General features: G+C 42.7%; 1 long non-coding RNA gene across 2 annotated transcripts in view; it reads right to left on the bottom strand.

Moving 5' to 3' along the window:
* Window positions 1-407: 407 nt before the first annotated feature.
* Window positions 408-19745, bottom strand: part of LOC117870873 — a 35156-nt gene continuing 15818 nt past the window's right edge. For both annotated transcript variants that reach the window (XR_004644057.1, XR_004644058.1), the window contains exons 3-4: window positions 4142-4233; window positions 408-564 (exon numbers count right to left, since the gene is read on the bottom strand). This is a non-coding gene — a long non-coding RNA (uncharacterized LOC117870873). The remainder of the gene's footprint in view (window positions 565-4141; window positions 4234-19745) is intronic.

Consider the following 19745-nt stretch of genomic DNA (forward strand, 5'->3'; position numbering starts at 1 on the left):
GTCTGTGAAAGTGAGGGATCATTGTCCAGGATGGGTTGTAGATCACTGATGATGTGTTGGAGAGGTTTAAGCTGAGGACTGTAGGTGATGGCCAGTGGAGTTCTGTTGGTTTCTTTTTTGGGCCTGTCTTGTAGCAGGAGGCTTCTGGGTACATGTCTGGCTCTGTTGATTTGTTTCTTTATTTCCTTGTGTGGGTATCGTAGTTTTGAGAATGCTTGGTGAAGATCTTGGAGGTGTTGGTCTCTGTCTGAGGGGTTGGAGCAGATGCGGTTGTACCTCAGCGCTTGGCTGTAGACGATGGATCGTGTGGTGTGTCCGGGGTGGAAGCTGGAGGCATGAAGGTAGGTGTAGCGGTCGGTGGGTTTTCGGTATAGGATGGTGTTAACGTGGCCATCGCTTATTTGTACTGTGGTTTCTAGGAAGTGGACCTCCCATGTAGATTGGTCCAGGCTGAGGTTGATGGTGGGGTGGAAGCTGTTGAAATCATGGTAGAATTCTTCCAGGGTCTCCTTCCCTTGTTTTTAAAGTTACTTCTGAAACTACTTCTTCTAGAAAATACTGCTTCTAGAATGAAATTCAGCACGTGTAACTCGGTTTTATTACTGGCACTTACAGGAATTACATCAAATCATGCTTGCAATAGAGTATAATTAGTCAAATGACTTGGATCCTTTGTAATAGGGTCAATATTTTCTTTTTCATTGTGCATTACATTTTATCTTTATTTTACTGTTTTACAGGAAAAGCAGAGCAGAACTACACAAGGAATAGCCAAGAAGATAAAGCATAGCATTTTCATGGTGCTAATTAAAATTATAAGTTAAAAGTTAAGAGCAGAGCAGGACAACAGATGTGCGTAAGATGTGAATACTGGCTAATGAAATACACATTTTTAGCTACAGTCCCATGCAAGCAGGGGAACATGGCAGCACTTGTTTATATAATATCACTTTGAGAGCACATTCCTGGGTGATTATGCTTTGCCTTTGCAGCCAAACTTAAATGAAGTGGCAGTTGCTCATTAATTGTATTTGATAAGAATGTTACTGTTATAAGAAGCTTGTTTTCTTTCATGTTTCAATGTGTTCCCAAAGGAAATCATGACAGTGCGCTACTTGATAAAATTTCTTGAGACATTTGATAAGAACTGGAATTGTGCTGTGTAGAGGGTACTTCTTTCTCTAGTGGTGACTGTCCTGAGGATGCAAGGTTTCAGTTTTGTTCTTTTTCTTGGCTAGTAAAGCTTAAGACTACATGGAGAATAGACACTGTCTAATGCTTTAGCACATATTCTGTTGCTGTTATTTCTTAGGAGTTGTATTAATTGCATCATCATAGTGTTAACTTAATGGCATGAGACTTTTCCACAGACAAGTATGAGGGGGAAAGCAATAACATCAGTGGTGAAGGTGGGAGAAGGCGGGTTTATACTTTAAGGCCCCGATCTTGCAAAGACCTAAGCACATGCTTAATTTTATGCTAGTAAGTAGTTTAATTGATTTTAATAAGACTGTGAAGGTATAAGGGACAGTATTCCTCTGGGGTCAGAGGCCTGCAGCTGGCTGGCTAATTAGCCCCATCCACTGCACCTGGGAAAATACCAGCAACTTCACTGGCTGATCCTCATAAAAAGAGAAGCAAGGTGTCTGTACTATCTGCCAGAGGCTAGAGCAACTGCTGTGAGGAGCAGCTCCAAGAAACCAATGGCCAGAAGGGAGACTGGGAAAAGTCCTGTTATCACAAAAAAGGCTTTGAAGTATAAGCCTGGAACTTATGGGGTGGTGAAATCGTGGGATGAGGGACAGACTTGAGGGAAACTGACTTAACCTGTACAGACTTTATGGGGACAGGTTGTGAAGCACTGATCCTCATTTTCATTAAGAAGGCTTGAAATAAAACCCACAGCAATTAATCTGACCGGAATCTACTCTCCCTAGATTCTGTGAGAAGGGCCCAAACAGGATTTTCCCAGGGAGGGAACTGGCTCCACAGGCACAAGCCTGGGCAGGCCAGCTCCAGCATTTCTGCCACCCCAAGCAAAAAAAAAAAAGCCGTGATCGGTAGTGGCAGTTCAGCGGCAGGTCCTTCGCTTCTAGAGGGAGTGAGGGACCTGCCTCCCCGAATTGCCGCAGGTGCCGCCCCTCTCCCTTGGCAGCCCCAAGCACCTGCTTGTTAAGCTGGTGCCTGGAGCCGGCCCTGAGCCTGGGTCCAGCTGGAAGAAGGTGATGTAACTTAGGCCCCAATCCTTTACAAGGACTATTTGCATACATAAACTAAAGCACAGGCATAAATCTTCGCAGTTTCAGGGTCTGAGTCTATAACACCTGTGACAAAGTGGGACTGCTCTTAATGTTTCCTCTGAATACTGTGTGGGTGCCTCAGTTTCCCCTATGCATTTCTTAAGTCTCTACTGTGCATAAATGGCCGACACTTTGTATCCTGGCAACAAATGGGTGGGGCCCTTCCCCCCTGCAAGGGAATAGCTAAAGGTGAACAAAAAGATCAGGTGACCTGCTGGCCCAGGAAAGAGACAAAGGCCAGAAAGGAGGGTCTGAAGGGGGTTTCAATTGGGAATTGGCTGGCGACGGGAAGTGAGGGCAGACGGGGTTGTCTGACTTCCTGGGCCCCAGAATGGACCCGGCTGAGGGATCCCGTTCTCTGTACCTACAAGCTCTGTCATCTAATGAACTTCTGTTTTACTGGCTGGCTGAGAGTCACGTCTGACTGCGAAGTTAGGGGTGCGTGCAGGACCCTCTGGCTTCCCCAGGATCCCACCTGGGTGGACTCGCTGTGGGAAGCGCGCAGAGGGGCATATGCTGAATGCTCCAAGGTCAGACCCAGGAGGTGAGGCCGTGTGAGCTTCTTGCCCTGAAGACTGTCTGTTCCGAGGGAGAGGAGGTTCCCCAAAGTCCTGACTGGCTTTGTGGGGAGCAGTTCCAGAGCATTGCCCGGGGACTCCATGACGACACCGTATAAGTGTCCCTTGATTAGACAAGCAGTCTATCCTGTAAGAAGAATTCCTAAACATTATGGGTCTGATCCTGGATACTAAGCATTCATACGGCTCAAACAGTGCTCATGATCAGCCCCATGAGGACATAGATGATGGATTCCAGTTTAAAACATAGTCTGGTAGTAATTCAGTGGCAATTTCATATCCCTTGAAAAAAGCAACAGAGGGTCCTGTGGCACCTTTGAGACTAACAGAAGTATTGGGAGCATAAGCTTTCGTGGGTAAGAACCTCACTTCTTCAGATGCAAGTAATGGAAATCTCCAGAGGCAGGTATAAATCAGTGTGGAGATAACGAGGTTAGTTCACTCAGGGAGGGGTTTTGACCACAGAAAGTGGACAACTGTTGCGCAACAAATTTCCTTTGGTACTGCTCTTTCTTGTGTCTTCCAAAGTTTTATTTTTTTTAATAGAAAGTATAACTTGCAACAGGCACAGCAGTGTCTCAGTTGCTACTTAAAGTTGATGTGTCCCTGACAGGAGGCTTGAAAAGAAACCTGCCTGAAAAATAAGACATGTAGAGGAAATAATTATTTTATCCAATATCCGAATTTTCACTGTAGCTCAATAAATCATCATGTTATTCTCAAAGGATTTATTTTTTTCAAAATGGGCACCTACAAGCATATTGCGCATGCAATTGCATGTTAATCATTATAATAGTGTAAACTCCATGCACGACTACCCAATCTGTTTGCACAGCAGAGAACAGAAGTTGGTCCAGGGTGCTCTTTTTCGAAAAAGTTCAATATGTCTATTTTAAATAAAACTGTGTAGGGTTCACCATTGCAGGGTGAAGGACTCCCTCTACCACTTCTCCTGGCCAACATGCTGAAGGGTTTGCAGCAAGAGCTTTGACAAGGAAGGGTTGGCAAAAGAGTTAAATTATTAGCCACATCTCTCTTCAGAGCTTACCACCATGACTGCACTTGTCTCACGTGGCAACCCATATGGCAGGTCATTATTCTCCCTCAATGTAGATCTCACCTCTCTCCTTCTTGTTATTCCCCTTGCTAAATGGGCCAGCTCACCTCATGCAGACAAAACATCCACATGATTTTTATATGGTAAAGAATATTTTAAAACAGAGATAGTAAAGTTGCAACACATTGCAAGGAAGAGCCACTTACCTCTGGCCCTGTCGGCATTCTGTGGTGGTTCTAAGGTCATCAGGATAATATATGGCATGACATGTCCTGGAACACGAACTGACAGTATGTGACTGGAGATTTGAAATGAAAAAAAAAAAAGTCACAATCAATTGTGATAGGTACCAAATACCTTTCCCCTTGCTATTTAGGATCTCCCTAACCTGTCAGTTACCTTAAAAAAACCTTCTAATCACCTTAAGTTAATTCTTTTGATAGGATTATTACAATTTCTTATCAAATACTTAAAATTCACTCCTATACTTCACAAGCTTCAAAGTTATGCTTATTAAAAACAATGTTGTTATGAACTTGACAAGACAGTGGTGTTTAAAACCCACATGTTATTACAGAGTGATACTGTACTCTGGGGGTGTGCACTATTTGGCAGCTGGGTGCACTCTGCTTTGTCTACTGTGTTCTCTCTTGCCCTTAGACTGTGAAAGCACATGCTGGGAGCTTGCCTGCAGATTCCACTTTTGTTCATTTATAGGGTGCACTCCAAGGTACACAACAGAATGCAGCTGGAGGCAACCGCCTGGAACAAAGTGGAAGTAAAAACACTAATCCTTGGTGCATGTTGTGTCAGCTTAACTGCATTCAGGCAAAACAGTACTCTGAATGGGCAAATCCAGTCTTCTGCTATGTGGACACTAGTGGAGAAGAATATGTAAAGAACTGTTTCTTGCCCTTGATCCTGCCATCCTAGGCAACAGAATGATAGATTGCAACTTAGAGTTTGTCTACACTGCAATTAGACACCTGCAGCTGGCCTGTGTCAGCTGACTTGGGCTCACAGGGCTCAGGCTGCCAGGCTGTTTAACTGCAGTGTAGACTTACGGGTTCAGGCTGCATCTTACAGGATCCTGGACCCCGGGCTCCAGTCCAAGTCCGGAAGTCTACACTGCAGTTAAACAGCTCCTTAGTCCAAGTTCTGCAAGCCTGAGTCAGCTGGCACAGACCAGCCACAGATGTCTAACTGCAGTGTAAACATATCCTTAGCCCTGGTCTACACTGTGGGGGGCAGGGGAGAATTGATCTAAGTTATGCAACTTCAACTACGTGAATAACATAGCTGAAGTCGACGTACTTAGATCGACTTACCGTGGTGTCTTCACCGCGGTGAGTCAACTGCTGCTGCTCCCCCATCGACTCTGCCTGCGTCTCTCATGGTGCTGGAGTACTGGAGTTGACGGGAGAGCACTCGGGGGTCGATTTATTACGTCTAGACTAGGCATGATAAATCGATCCGGCGGGTAGTGTAGACATACCTTTAGTGTTCCCAGATAGCTAGGCAAGGGAACCAGATGCTGCACCAGATGAGGAAAGCCCTCTGTGCTGGGAGTATTTTCCAGGCAGGCCGCACAGATGCTTTGTGCCCACTTTGCACCAACATAGCTGGCATAAAGTGAGCCGATACCCATGGCAATCATGAACTGGCCACTTAAATACCACATTGGGCCTGATTCACTGCTGCTTTGCATCTTTGCTAGTCATTCACACTTGTGTAAAGTCATACACACCTGTGTGTAAATAGTCACCAAATCAGTATGTAATTGACCTTTTGCAAGGCTGTGGAGAATCAGACCCACTGCATCATCTATAGTCTCAAATGTAATAGTTTCAAGGGAGCTCCCTCTCTAATTGCAAGACAACTGCATGTGGACTGAGGCTAGCTAAACAAGATAAAAGACATGAACTCACTTGTGCTACATGTACAAACACATGTTCAGGATGATGAGAGAATAATGGTTTCTGAGTGACATGCCAAGTCTGTGTACTTACAACAGGACTTTAATGTTTTGGGAGTGGGATTACAACACAAACACGTCAGTTGGATGCAGATAGAAGGACACTTTGTAAGACGTTTAACAAAAAAAGCTCTCTTTTGCTCCAACTTTAGAAGTGAGTGGATATTTGGTGAACTTTGCTGCTACTTGCAATGTTAATCCATCTTTACTCAGTATGGTAATGAGCAATATGTGCATTAGGCTAAATCATGAAAATCTTAACACAGTTTTTCCTCAATCCTTATGCAGGAAAATTCCATCAGCTCTTCCTAGGAGCTTTATTTGAGCCAGGATTGTGTAAAAACTGAATAAAGGCCTCATGATTTGGACTATTCTTAATAAAAATGGACTAAGAAAGAATACGCTGTATCTGTGTCCTTATTTGTCTCTTGTCAGTTAAATAGCCCATGCCAGAAATCCAAGACCTTCTTGACCGCTTGGAAACCAGGACAGTATCTACATAGAAAGAAAGAAATAATCTAGCCTTTTAAAGGGAATAACCTTTGAAACAAAGAAATCAAACTGAAATACAATAAGTATAAAAATATATCAGTTACACCATTGCTTGCCTAACACAATACAACTGGCTCAAGCTGAGTTATGTAATCTAAAATAGTTTTGCTTTATTTCCTGTCCTAAATCTTGAGTTTTGAAGTGCCCTTAATTCCCATTAAAACCAATCAGAGTTGGGGGTGCTCAGGACATGATCAGACCATTAGTTGCCAATAGTTCTTTTGTTTGTCTGTCCACCCATTGGCTGAGACAGGATAATATAACTATGTGACCACAAAGCATCAGCACAAGGTATAACCAAGGGTTCGAACCTACTAACCACTCTGACCCCAACCCAACAAAGCACTTGTGCTCCAACTGAAGTACATGCTTAAAAATGCGAAAAAGGCCAAAGTGCTCAGCACAGGCAAGATAAGCCCTAAAAATGCAGTACATTTCCAGAGGGAAAACTTTATGTGGCACAAGTAAACCTACTCCAGGCTTACTGAAGTATCTGGGGCACATCTTGCTCTTCCACTGCTTTCAGGATTCTCAGACATGCTGCCGGCAAAACAAAAACTGAGAGAAAAGTAGCATGAAAATGAAAGCTTAGTAAAATAAAATACTTTTAAACATTCCCAGAAACAGAAGGTGTCATGGCCAAACAAGGTTAGGCATAATTACTTTTTTTGCCTATGTTGTTGTGTAAATAATCTGGAGGATGAGCATTAGCTATAAAAAAATAATTAAAAAAAATTCCTTTAGAAAAAAGTAAGTATTCTGTATCTATCTGTCTAGGCATTTATACTATGTTCTTTGGTATGATATCATAGCACTGTATCTAATAGCTGCTAAAATTATTGGTAGAACTGTGCTGTTAGCAGAAAAGGATGCATGATCCATTAGCTAAAATGGAGGTGTCAGCAGATATGGAAAAAACCTAGTAGGTCATCTAAATTAATCCCCTGCCATTGTAAGATTTCCCCCCTACATCACATTTATTAGTACTACATACTTTTTTGTGGATTGGTCAACATCCCTTTGGTGCATTATTTCTGCAACTATGAAATAAACTGAGAACTATTAAACTGATTTTAATGTAGATGTGTGGATTTCTCACCTGCACTCTGCCCACACATCTAAACTTGCTGAGCGGCTAATTCTAACTCCAGCCCTGGCAGCAGATTTCATATCACCATCATCACAAAAAATAATCATCTCCTTTCTCTGTTGCAGCCTGGATTCAAGAAGATCAATTTAGAGCCAGGACCCAGGAGAATTGTGAAGCCAAGGAGGATGTGGGTTGCTTCAGCCCAACCTACGCCTCTCCTGAGCTTCCTTCAAACTAGTTGGAGAGATAGCTAAACTCATGCTATTCCCTGAATCTCTTAAGCCAAGAGATGAAACAGGGCCTGTTGAGATAATGCACTTGGAAGGAAAGGTGATGAGGAACTCAGGGAGAGAGGAGAGAGAAAGGTTGGGATGAAAAATAGGTGATTTTGGTGGGTTCCTCATCTCATACTTTAAAGCAGGGGTCGGCAACCTTTGACACTTGGCTCGCCAGGGTAAGCACCGTGGCAGGCCGAGCCAGTTTGTTTACCTGCTGCATCCGCAGGTTCGGCTGATCGTGGCTCCCACTGGCCGCGGTTCACCGTCCCAGGCCAATGGGGGCGGTGAGAAGTGGCGTGGGCCGAGGGATGTGCTGGCCGCTGCTTCCCGCAGCCCCCGTTGGCCTGGAGAGGCAAACCGCAGCCAGTGGGAGCCGCGATTGGCCGAACCTGTGGACGCGGCAGGTAAGCAAACTGGCCCGACCCGCCAGGGTGCTTACCCTGGCGAGCCGCGTGCCAAAGGTTGCCGACCCCTTTAAAGAAATGACACAACATTTTATAGATCATTTTAAGTTGTCCAATTCACCCTCTGTTATGCCAAAAGACTCCAAAAAATTGAGTTACTAGCCTCTCTCCCTGTTCCTGACCATTTTGAATATAGAAGGAGAAAGAAGACAACCCAATTGGTCTTTCCTTTGGTCAGAGAAGAAGAATCTGGTGCATATACAGCACATGTAGGTGAGGGAAAGAGAATGACTTCCTGCCTCAGTTCCTTGGGGAGAGGCTGAAGAGATGGACCCAAGGGAGGAAAAAGAAACCAGACCATTAGCACTCACATAGATCCAAATTAAAAACCAAATGCAACTCAAACTCAAGTGTGAGAGAATGATCACACTTATAAAATATCTACTTGTCAAAGATGTCACTGGTATTGCCTGTCGGATGTACTGGAAATCTTCCTCAAATCAGTGACAACTTTCAAACCAAAAGATTTCAAGTGTGACCACTTTAGGTCCCTGTAGTGGTGTGATTTCCCCCCTCACTGTCAGGTACAGCTGCTGCCTCAGTTTCCCTCTTCTTGCTAGGGTAGCTTAGGCTTCCACCCAAATCAAAGTTACTCCCTTCCCTTCCCAGGTAAATAAAGTTTAAAATCAGAGGGTCCTGTGGCACCTTTAAGACTAACAGAAGTATTGGGAGCATAAGCTTTCATGGGTAAGAACCTCACTTCTTCAGATGCAAGTCAAGTCTTCTTCTGTTGCTTTTTACAGATTCAGACTAACACGGCTACCCCTCTGATACTTTAAAATCAGAGTTCAACAAAAATATAAAGCCTTCCTCTCAGTGAAGGGCTCACTCTTTTGGTCCAGGACCAACAAGAAGTTTTTATTGCTGGGCTTCTTTCATGGTCCTTTGGAGGAGATCCATGAGCAGCTCCTGTTCTCTCCAGGTTCCTCCTCCCAGCCAAGTCTCTGTCTTTCTTGCCCAAAACATCATTCTTGTGGTACTTTCTTCAGTCCTTTGGCTGTTCTTCTAGGCTCTTCCCAGGCTCTTCCAAACCCCTTCCTGTGGAGAGGAAGAGAGATTCAACAACACATCAGATTTCTCATTGTTCTGAGGCAAGGCTGCCTTTTATATCCCCTTGGCAACCTTCCCACAATGCCTTGCTGTATGTACAGTGCCCAGGGTCCCTCTGGACTACAACCCCTAGAATCCCTCTAATCTGGGCACAGTCCAGTAACAGGAATGTGCTACTGGACCTGGGACAGGCCTTAAAGCACCAGCACACTCTGATAGAGTCACAAATCCAAATTTATTTGACCAAATGCCAACTGTTGCAACACAGACACATTGCTAGGAGTTTGTTTATTGTTAGTTGGTTAGATATTTAAAATTTCATATTACAATGATCTGTAATAGACTTGCCAGTCACATTAAACACGCTAACCTCAAAGATGGGAGTCAACGCTGTTGAATATTTTGAGAAGTGTTTTCATAGCAAGTGCTTGGCAAACCTCAAAAAGTTCAGACAAACTACCAGAAGTTTGAATGATTATCCAAGGCTGAACTTGTCCAAAGCTCTTTGTGCTTGACAACTCTGTGACATTAGTCTCTTTCAAGAACTTCCTGTGTTTGGCCAGCCCAAAAATATTGTAAGAATAGCAAGTGCTATACACACTTTTACTCCCAGCTGAAAGCAATGGCCTGTAACAAATTTTTAAAACAAATAAACAGATTTGTTTGCTTAACCTTAGAAAAGGTTTGAACTTACTTCCATCGGAGTTTTGAACGAAGATTCTAGTTGGTTCTCATGTGATCCCATCCCTTAGTTATATAATAAAGACGACTATAAGGAGATGAATCTAAAAAGCAGTTTGGAGCCAAGAATACAGGTGTTTCATACAAGGGTATGTGTTCTAAAGAATTTATACTATTGTTACATTGAACTTACGTCTTTCTGCATATCATAGATAAACATATCAAGAAAAAAGAGGGATGAAGAGAAAGGAATGAGAAGAGAAAAGACAAAGACACACAAAGGGGGCATAAAAGAGAGGTCTGAGCACTAGGGTTCAGTAGTTTGAGCTGTAATCTCCAGCCTTAAATTATTAACATCTCTACCTCAGTATCCATCCTTAAAAAGAGGAAAAGATGATAATACCGACTTTTACCACAGGGGGCGATGTTAGAGTTAAGTAGCAATTTGTAAGATGGAAAGTAATATTGAGCATTTTATATCTTTGAAAGGCTATGCAAATATTAACTAGTTTGTCTAATTAAACTAATTTCAAAGTACTAAGTAGTATGATGATTATTTTAATAGACCACAAGCTGCCAATAAAAACGTTTCCCCCCACATGTAGAACATGTCATTTGTATAAAACAGAAACTGCCTGCTGTGTTCTTTATGAAAACAACAGCAGCGCTTCAGACAATGCAGCTGAGGGTGGGACTATCAACAGTTATAAATACAACGTTAACAACGTCACTGTATTTCCCTTGACTTCCACACTAGCATCTCTGGGGAAATAAAGGCCCTGTTACTTACTAACTTGAATTCCTGTCATTGTACTTTGGGAATCAATTGCTCTAGACTAAAAACTACTACATATGCCCGAGGTTATCATCTTTGAGGCCATTCACAAGCACTGATGTTTAGCTGAAATAAGTGCATTTTTTCCCCAAGAGTTTTGTAATAAATCAGGGTGAACAACAAACTGAGTGGTGGCAGAAATCATAGTGGGAATGGGAGAGAATTCCCACAGGAATTTGTATTAAATATAAAAATTTCACTGTACTTTGATCATTGTAATTGTTTTCTTAAGTTTCTCAACTAATCCAAAGTGATGACATGTCAAGCTTTACAAAAGTTCCAGCTCTATCATTTCCTTCCCTCTTCCCCACCCACCTATTTAAAAAAAAAAAAAAGCTGATGAGAGCAAAACCAACAAATGTATACACTAAACCTCCAGTCTGGCTAATACCAGTGGGTGTTTAAGTCTTAGCATTTGCTAAAAAGTTACTCTTTATAGACATAGGTATATTATTGATATAATTCTGATCTTTTTTCTTCTAGCTTGCCCCTTATTCTGCAAATACCTATTTTTGTTAAGAGAAGGCTACATAGATTTAACTAAATGTTGAATCACGTTACTTTTGTTTAGTCAGGTGGATTTTTGTTGCTCATGAAAGTCTATGATTGAAAGCACTACCAACACCCAGACATTCTGTGGGTAAACAAGGGATGGGCAAATCAGTTCAGACAAAATAACGTCACAACACAGCCAAACAATCTTTGTGAATCCTTTCTGGAATTCCAAAGTTGTCTCAAGCAGGGACTGTTTCTTCCTCATGATTGTCATTCAAAACATTCTAGCAAACATGAACAAACAGGCTGTGACACTGGCAGACCAGGTGCCAGCTCATGCCAAGGGCCCTAGGCCTCACTAAACACTTACAAATGCACAGCTGGAAACCAGTCTTCTTACCTGCATGGTAGTATTATCAAAATAGATATCAGAGTTATAGCAGTGTGTTTAGACTTTATGCAATGCTTGTAGGATGTACATGTAGTAGTCCTACTTACAATATTTGTATCCCATAGTATAAAGCAATCTTCAAATATTTGCTCCATAAGAATAAAAATGTTTAAGACTAAATTCCCCGCAGTCAGGGGATAAGCATTACCAAGCGTGAAATATTAGTTCACCCCACGAGGTGTTATCTCCTGCTCATCAGGAAGGACTATTGAATCCAAATGGGCCAAGCAAACACTTTGTCACTAGCTCCCCCACCCGAGGAAGAGGTTTCATTCAGGAGTTCTTGTCCCATCAGCTGGGATTTTGGGATGAGAGGGATAAAAATCCCTAACAAGGAGAAACTGTGTCTTTTATGCTGTTAGGCCTCTGAGGGGCAAAGATACCTAAACATAAGCAGGAGAACCCCATCTAGGTTGGCATGGGTCAGCCCTAAACATATAGAGCTGCTTATTATAGAAGCCCCAGGGAGTGGAGAAAAGGCTGCCCAATTTATAGAGACTGGCTGTGTAGAAGAGTTCCTGTCCACCTTTGAGAGGCTCTGTGGGATCCACAAGATCCCAGAGGATAAGTGGGATGCCCGTCCTCTTGATCAGATTAACTAAGAAGGCAAGACAAGTTGTAAATGATATGGAGGAGGGTGATGCGATGGTATATAAGAAATTTAAAGAAAGTGTACTGAAAAGGTTTAAGATCACCCCTGAGTCCTATCGATTGAAGTGTAGAAATCTTAAAATGTTTGATAGTATCACTCGTTTTGAATTTGTGCCTAAAATGTGTAATTTTATGAGAAGATGGATAATGGGGGCAGGGGCTGAAGATGATTATGAAAAACTGTTCGATCTGATGGCCCAAGGAGAAATTGTCATGGGTAGTTACAGATGAGATGAAGGCAGCCATCTGTGACAACAAAAAACAAAAAACCTTCCAAAGCTTTTGAGGCAGAAATTGCTGATGAATATGTTGAGTCAAGGGCTCATGGTAGGCCTAAATCCCAGGGAACGGGAAATCCCTCCGGCCCCCAGAGTAAGTGGGAGGAGGGGTCTGGCAATAAACCTACCCCCAACTTTGATAAAAACACCCAAGGGAGCCCAGGTTTTAAAATCCAATTCCCAAGGTAGGGCAGGTTGTGTGCCATCACTGTGAGCCTCCCAGCTATATAAAACCAAATTGTCCAAAACTTAAGGTCACATCATGATCCACACCCACAACCCCCAATGTGAATGCTGCTACCCTGGACCCAGAGACAGCAGAAGGGGAGGTGAAGGACCCAGTGAACTATATTAGGACTGAGTCTTAGGAAAGAAGTGAAGAATTTATTAAGGATGCTAAGGTAAGTGGCATAGATTGTAAGGGCTGGAGGGACACAGCATCCCAAGTCACTTTGGTCAAGGAAAGTTTGGTAAGAGAGGAAGACAAACTCCCTGGTAAGAGTTTAAATGTATTACCTTTGGCTGAATTTTCTGTAATTGTACCACTGGCTAAGGTCCACCTCAAATGGAAGGATTTTAAGGGAGATGCCATTGTGGGCATCAGAAACGTGTTCCCTCTTGATATTTTAATAGGTAATGATACTTTAACCATGTTAAGCAGGTTAATGGCATTACTCACAGTCAGAAAGAGTATGGCTCTAACTCACCTGCTTTGTCTGTGGAAAGCAGGGAGGGCTGCAGGATGAGGGGAATGCCTGCAGTCCTTTCTAAGCTGAGAGTAGCCGTTTCTGCTCAGAGGAGGGATTTGAATATTCCACTGATTTGCCAGAGCCTGCTTTGAACTTAAGTGGGACTCAGAAAGTTTATTGAGGGTCAACAGGCTGATCTTTCCCTGGACCAAGAGAGGGTTGCAGCTCAGAATAATACCCGAGCTGGGGAAGGGAAGGGTTGATTTGATTTTTTTTTTTTTTTTTTTTTTTTTTTGGTAGAAGGAAGTCTGTTGTATAGAGAAGGCTCGGGAAAAAGAGATGTCTTGGTGAGGTTTGCATGCAAGTGATTGTGCCTGATAAGTACAGAACAGAATTGCTGCAGCTAGCCCATGATTGCCCATTTGCTGGACACTTAGGAGTGGAGAGAACGTGTGACAGGTTTAAACAGAATTTCTATTGGCCTCTTGTTTGAGAGAGTAAAAAATTATTATCAGAGTTGTGTCTTGTCAGAAGCTTAAGAGATTAAAGGGACCCTGCAAGGCACCTTTGCAGTCCTTGTCCATCATCAAAGAGGTGTTTTCCAAATTGTGTATAGATATCATAGAACCTCTCACTGGACCTTCCAGGAATGAAAAGAAATATATACTTCTGGTGGATTCTGCTAGCAGGTACCCTGAAGCCACAGCTCTATCTCATATAGAAGCTGAGACTGTGGCTACTGCCCTATTCACCATTTTTAGCACAGTAGGTTTTGGACCGCGGTGCAAATTTCATGTCTGTAGTTTTCAAAAAGTTATGGGAGTTGTATGGAGTCAGGCATGTAAAGGCTGCCCCTATCATCCAGAAACTAATAATCTGGTGGAAAGATTAAATGGTACATTGAAAGCTATGCTGAAGATGTATGTTACCAGGTGAGAGAATGACGGGATGTGTTACTCCCTTATTTGTTATTAACATATACCCTGTTTCCCCGAAAATAAGACATCCTCCGAAAATAAGGCCTACTTACAGTTTTGCCTCTCATTGTAATATAAGGCATCCCCCCGATAATAAGACCTCCCCGATAATAAGGCATCCACCGATAATAAGGCATTTTTCATTTCTGAAAAATAAGACATCCCCTGAAAATAAGACCTAGCGCATCTTTGGGAGCAAAAATTAATATAAGACACTGTCTTATTTTCGGGGAAACAGGGTAGCAGTGTTCCCCAAGAATCTACTGGCATTGCCTCCCTTTGATTTTCTTTATGGGAGACATGTGAGGGGACCCCTACATTTGACTGGAGGCTCTTGGGAGGGTAATACAGAGGATACAGGACAGCCTGTAGCAAGTATGACACTATGATGTATTTAGTACAGCAAAACAATGAACAGAGTGAGGTGATCCAAAAAGTTTGGTATGACAGGCATGCTGAAGAAAGATCTTTTGACATAGGTGATTTAATATTAGTGTTTATTCCAGTGCGGAAGAACAAAATGCAAGATTGGTGGGAAGGACCTTTAGAGATGATAGAAAGAGTAAATGAGGTCACATATGATGTAAGGAAGCCCCATGGTGGGGGAGCTCTGCAAACAGTACATGTCAACAGATTGAAAGCTTATCAGGAAAGAGAGATGGGAGTGAATATGATTTGTTGTGCTGATGAGGGAACTTGAATTGTCTCCTTAATTGATTTGGTCAGCAAGAGTAAGGAAGAAATTTCTCTGGAGAGCATTGAGATGTGAGAGGGTTTAAACCCCACCCAAAAGCAGATGTTAGCCCTCTTGCAGCACCACGGACATGTATTTTCCAACCAGCCAGGTTTAACTGACAAGACTGTACATTCCATTGAAACTACAGGGCCTCTCCCTACTCCTAGCAAAGCATATCATACTATAGGAGAAATGCAGAAACGAATTCAGGAGGAAGTATAAAGCATGCTGGATATGGGGTGATTACTAAATCAAAAATCCCCTGGGCATCTCCTATTGTGATGGTACCTAAAAGGGATAAAACCATGAGGTTTTGTGTAGATTTTAGGAAGTTAAATGCTATCAACCAACCTGACCCATACCCCATACCCTAAATAGATGACTTGCTGAATATATTGAGGGGTGCAAAATTCATAAGCACCCTGGATTTGAATCAAGGGTGTTGGCAAATGTCCAGGAAAAATCAGCATTTGTAGTGGAATCTGGCTTATGCAAGTTTAAGAATATGCCTTTTTGGATTGATTAATTCAGGGGCTACTTTTCAGAGGCCTGTCAATGAAGTGTTGCAGGGGTTACATACCTTTGCCAGAGTTTATGTAGATGACTTGGCTATCTTTTTGACCCCTGGCAAGACCACTTAAACCATGTGGGAATTGTGATACAGAACCTTAGAGAATCCAATCTTACTGCCAGGTGTCCATGTGCAAGATGGGGGCCGCAGAGGCATCTTATCTAGGACACAGCATGGGCAGTGGATTTGTTCACCCTCACCCTTTAAAAGTAGAAGCTATTCAGGGTTGGGTTGCCCCACAAACCAAGAAGCAGGTCCAATCCTTTATTGGTCTAGACAATTATTACTGAAGGTTTGCAAAGGGGTTTAGTGATATTGTGGCATTCCAGTCTATCTTGCCACCAGGCAAGCTGGACTATTTCATAGATGGTCCCTTTACACCAAAAATCACAAGAATATTCAGGTTACTCCCAGTCCCAAAGGAGTCAGGCAAAGGACCAGTCACTTATCCCAAGTCAATTGTACTCAGATCTCAAACCAAAGACAATCCTGTAATAAATTAACGAAGGTTTTATTAAGCAAAGAAATGTATTTCCAAGGTTAAAACAGGAAATATACACACACAAATGAGTTACAGTCTTAGATTAAAAAAGGTAATATAAGCTTCTATAATAAGCAGCTCTATATGCCCTTTTGGACTGACCCATGCAAAGTAACAACTATTCTTGGCCCTGGGACTCCCTTTCCTGTGCCCCTCACCCTATGCCTAAAAAGAGGACAGGCTTCTCTACCATCACTCCTCAGGCCCAGCCAGACCACAGTACCCCTCAACCTCCTCTGACTCATAGTCAAGAGGAAGTGAAAAGTATATATGGGTGCCTGCATGGGTCATTATGCCAATAGTAACCCCAGATGGTTTACTCTCTGGGTGGGCATATGGAGTGTACAGCTGGTGGAGGAGGAATGTCTGACTGTAGAAGGGAAATAAACATACTGGGTGGGAGTAGCAACAAGCACAAGGCAATCAAAGGACTCCTCCTATGGAAGCCTATTCCAGAACTCAACTACCCTAATAGATAGAAAGATTTTCCTAATATCTAACCTAAATCTTCCTTGCTGCATATTAAACTGATTACTTCTTGTCCTACTTTCAATGAACATGGAGAAAAATTGATCACCATCCTCTTTATAACAGCTCTTAACATATTTGAAAACTGTTATCAGGTCCCCCTCAGTCTTTTTTTCTCAAGACTAAACATATCCAAGTTTTTTTTTAAATCTTTCCTCACAGGTCAGGCTTTTAAAACCTTTTATCACTTGTGTTGTTGCCCATACTGTCTCCAATTTGTCGCCATCTATCCTAAATTGGAGAGAGTCCAGAGGAAAGCAACAAAAAATGGCCGGGCTGCACCATCTTATTCTGGACCCTGTAAACTTAGCTGTGGCCCTATATTTTCTTGCCCAGACAGATCCAGGAAATGGAAATTTCACCACAGAATGTGTTCATATATGAGATTTGTAACTTAAATTGTAGCTCAAGAGAGGTACAGATGCGTACCCAAACCAAATCCTTTAAATTTGTTCATCAGTTGGATAGCAATTAGTTCTCTCTTGTGTTTACGCATCTCAATCCTGGCCGATAAACACCCTTATTATTTCACCAACAATGCCCCTTAAGCTAAATTCAGCCAAACTGTAATGTGGATTTGTTATCTTGACAAATGTCCAGTACACTCTAAATTGGTGCCAACAATGAATTTCACTTGGCATCTAATCGAGGTCACAGCTTAGCTTTCCAGAGCTTATTAGATGTACCCATTTTACTAGCTAGGCCCCAAACATTTATCCAGAAATCTTCTACCACAATTTTCCAACCTATATTTAGGCATCAGAATAAAAACGGGCTGAGTTTTACAGGTATTGAGCACTCACAGCTCCTTCTACAGTCAAAGGGAATTCAGAACACTAACCCTGAAAAATCAGAACACTTATTTAAGAAACAATGGCCTTGATTCTCTGATTTCTCTTGGGGTGCGAAGGTAGGAAGTGGGTTGCAGCTAAATAATTCAGGGCCACCTAGCCTCTCTATAACTTAGGGCATGTCTACTCTTGCCATTTAAAGCAAAAAAAGTCCCTGTTTTGTGCAAAAACCATGGGAGTGTCTACACTTGCCAATGACTTTTTCCAGTGAAACAAAGAAGTTTCACCGCAAAAAGAAAACCACTGCCACGAGAGGCATACGGATCTTACCGGTGATACCTTTGTGGTGATGTGCAAGTGAAGACATGTTCTTCCTGTTTACACAGCTTTTAGCCTCCGGAGGATATCCCACAGTGCCTAGGTGACCACTCTAGCCAGCAGCTCTGCTTCTCTGTTGCCAGGTAAACAGACACCCACCCTTCCCCCTGTAAAGCCCCGGGAACTTTGAAACTCCCCTTCCTGTTTTCTTGGCAAGTGCTCACTTATCTGGCCAGGTGACAATGCCTGTTCCACGGAGCAAACAATCCCCTGCTTGAAGCAATGCCGAGCTACTGGAGCTTATCAGTGTTTGGGGAGAGTAGGCTGTGCACGGACCCAGGATGCCATGCGATCACCCCCCGCCCCTCTTTCCCACAAGACCCATTGTCAAACTGGAGAGAGCTGCACTGTGGGCTAGCTGCCCTAGAGCACTGCTCTCATCCCCAATGGATGTGCTGCTAATGTAAACACTCTCTGACACCTGTGGAGATAAGTGAGTCCAGTTCCCTATCTCCAGTGAAACTTACAGCGCAAAAACTGTGCAAGTGTAGACATAGCCTTAGTAATGCACAGGAGTGAGGATTGAGCATAATGGAACTCTGTTTCCCCGCCCCAAAATATCTTCCTGGCCCTTAAAAGAAGGGGAAGAGGGCTGCTGATGCAGAAGGCAATGGAACTACCTTTGCCAGCTTTCTACCAGTGGAAAGTTCCTCTGTGCGGGGGGAATTCTCCACCAGCTCTCTCTGGTTGCTTTATTGCCATTTAGTGGAGTTCAAAGTAGTCTTAGTGGAACCTTATGTATGAATTTAGATGCCTAATTTTAGGCACTCACATGTGAAGTGTTGGCATGCAGTTTTTACATTACTTGACCAAATCCATTCCTGGGTAACTGCAGTGAAGCCAATGGGGTTAAGCTAAGTAAGGATTTGGCCCACCACATCTAATTTGTGGACAAGAAACCAATTCAACCACTGGTGTAAGTTGAAGCCAATGGGAATTGCATGTATGTACACAAGGGTTGAATTTTGGCCAGTATTACAATTAGCCTGGATAAGAGAAAAAGCAAATACAAATCAAACTGAAACAAGTTCCAACATTGACACTGAAATGAAGATCAATGAGAAGTTCATGAACCAGATCTGAAACTTCATTCAACACCGGCAATGGTATTGTTTATATTTCCAATTCACTAAGTCAGCAAGTTTGAGTCAAAACTTGCATTCTTTGATCATAGGGCCAGCAGAGACTATAGACAATTCCTCAGGGAGTAAAGTCAGTTCCCTGTGCTGGGATTACTCTCCCTGGCATACCAGAGTCACAACAGTGAACAAACCTATAAAGACTATTAATACCTGCTTTCAAAAAGGAAAAAGAAAGAAAGAAGTTACTGAACAGCTGTTCTCGGAAGGGAGATCAATGCAAATGAAGATGGATTTTGTGGTGGAAGGGACAGGAGCTCAGCACCTTTCCTCTATGAATCTGTCATGCATAAAATAATAAACTTCACCTCCTTCAGAATGAGCTAGATTTCTCTCAGCAGCCTGATTGGCCCAATTTTTTCACTTTTTTACATCGGTGCAACCCCAGTGCTTTCAAAAGGATTTCACCAGTGCATCTGAGAGCAGAATTTGACCAATTGCCTCCAAAACTGATGTAGATTGTCATGTCTTATCTCATTAATTATGGACCAAACTGTGACTAGCCACCCTAAGGCAGCTGTGCAAAGGAATAGGAAGAAGTAAGGATTCCCCTCCCTGCCTCGCGCAGCCATATTAGACCCACAATTTAGCTCTATGTGTGGAATGCAGTGCTCTAAATGCTCCCTCTAGGGAGCACGTGGGTGGGGAGTGGTCAAAAAT

This window comes from Trachemys scripta, chromosome 1 (genome assembly GCF_013100865.1).
Source record: "Trachemys scripta elegans isolate TJP31775 chromosome 1, CAS_Tse_1.0, whole genome shotgun sequence".
Taxonomy (NCBI): domain Eukaryota; kingdom Metazoa; phylum Chordata; order Testudines; family Emydidae; genus Trachemys; species Trachemys scripta.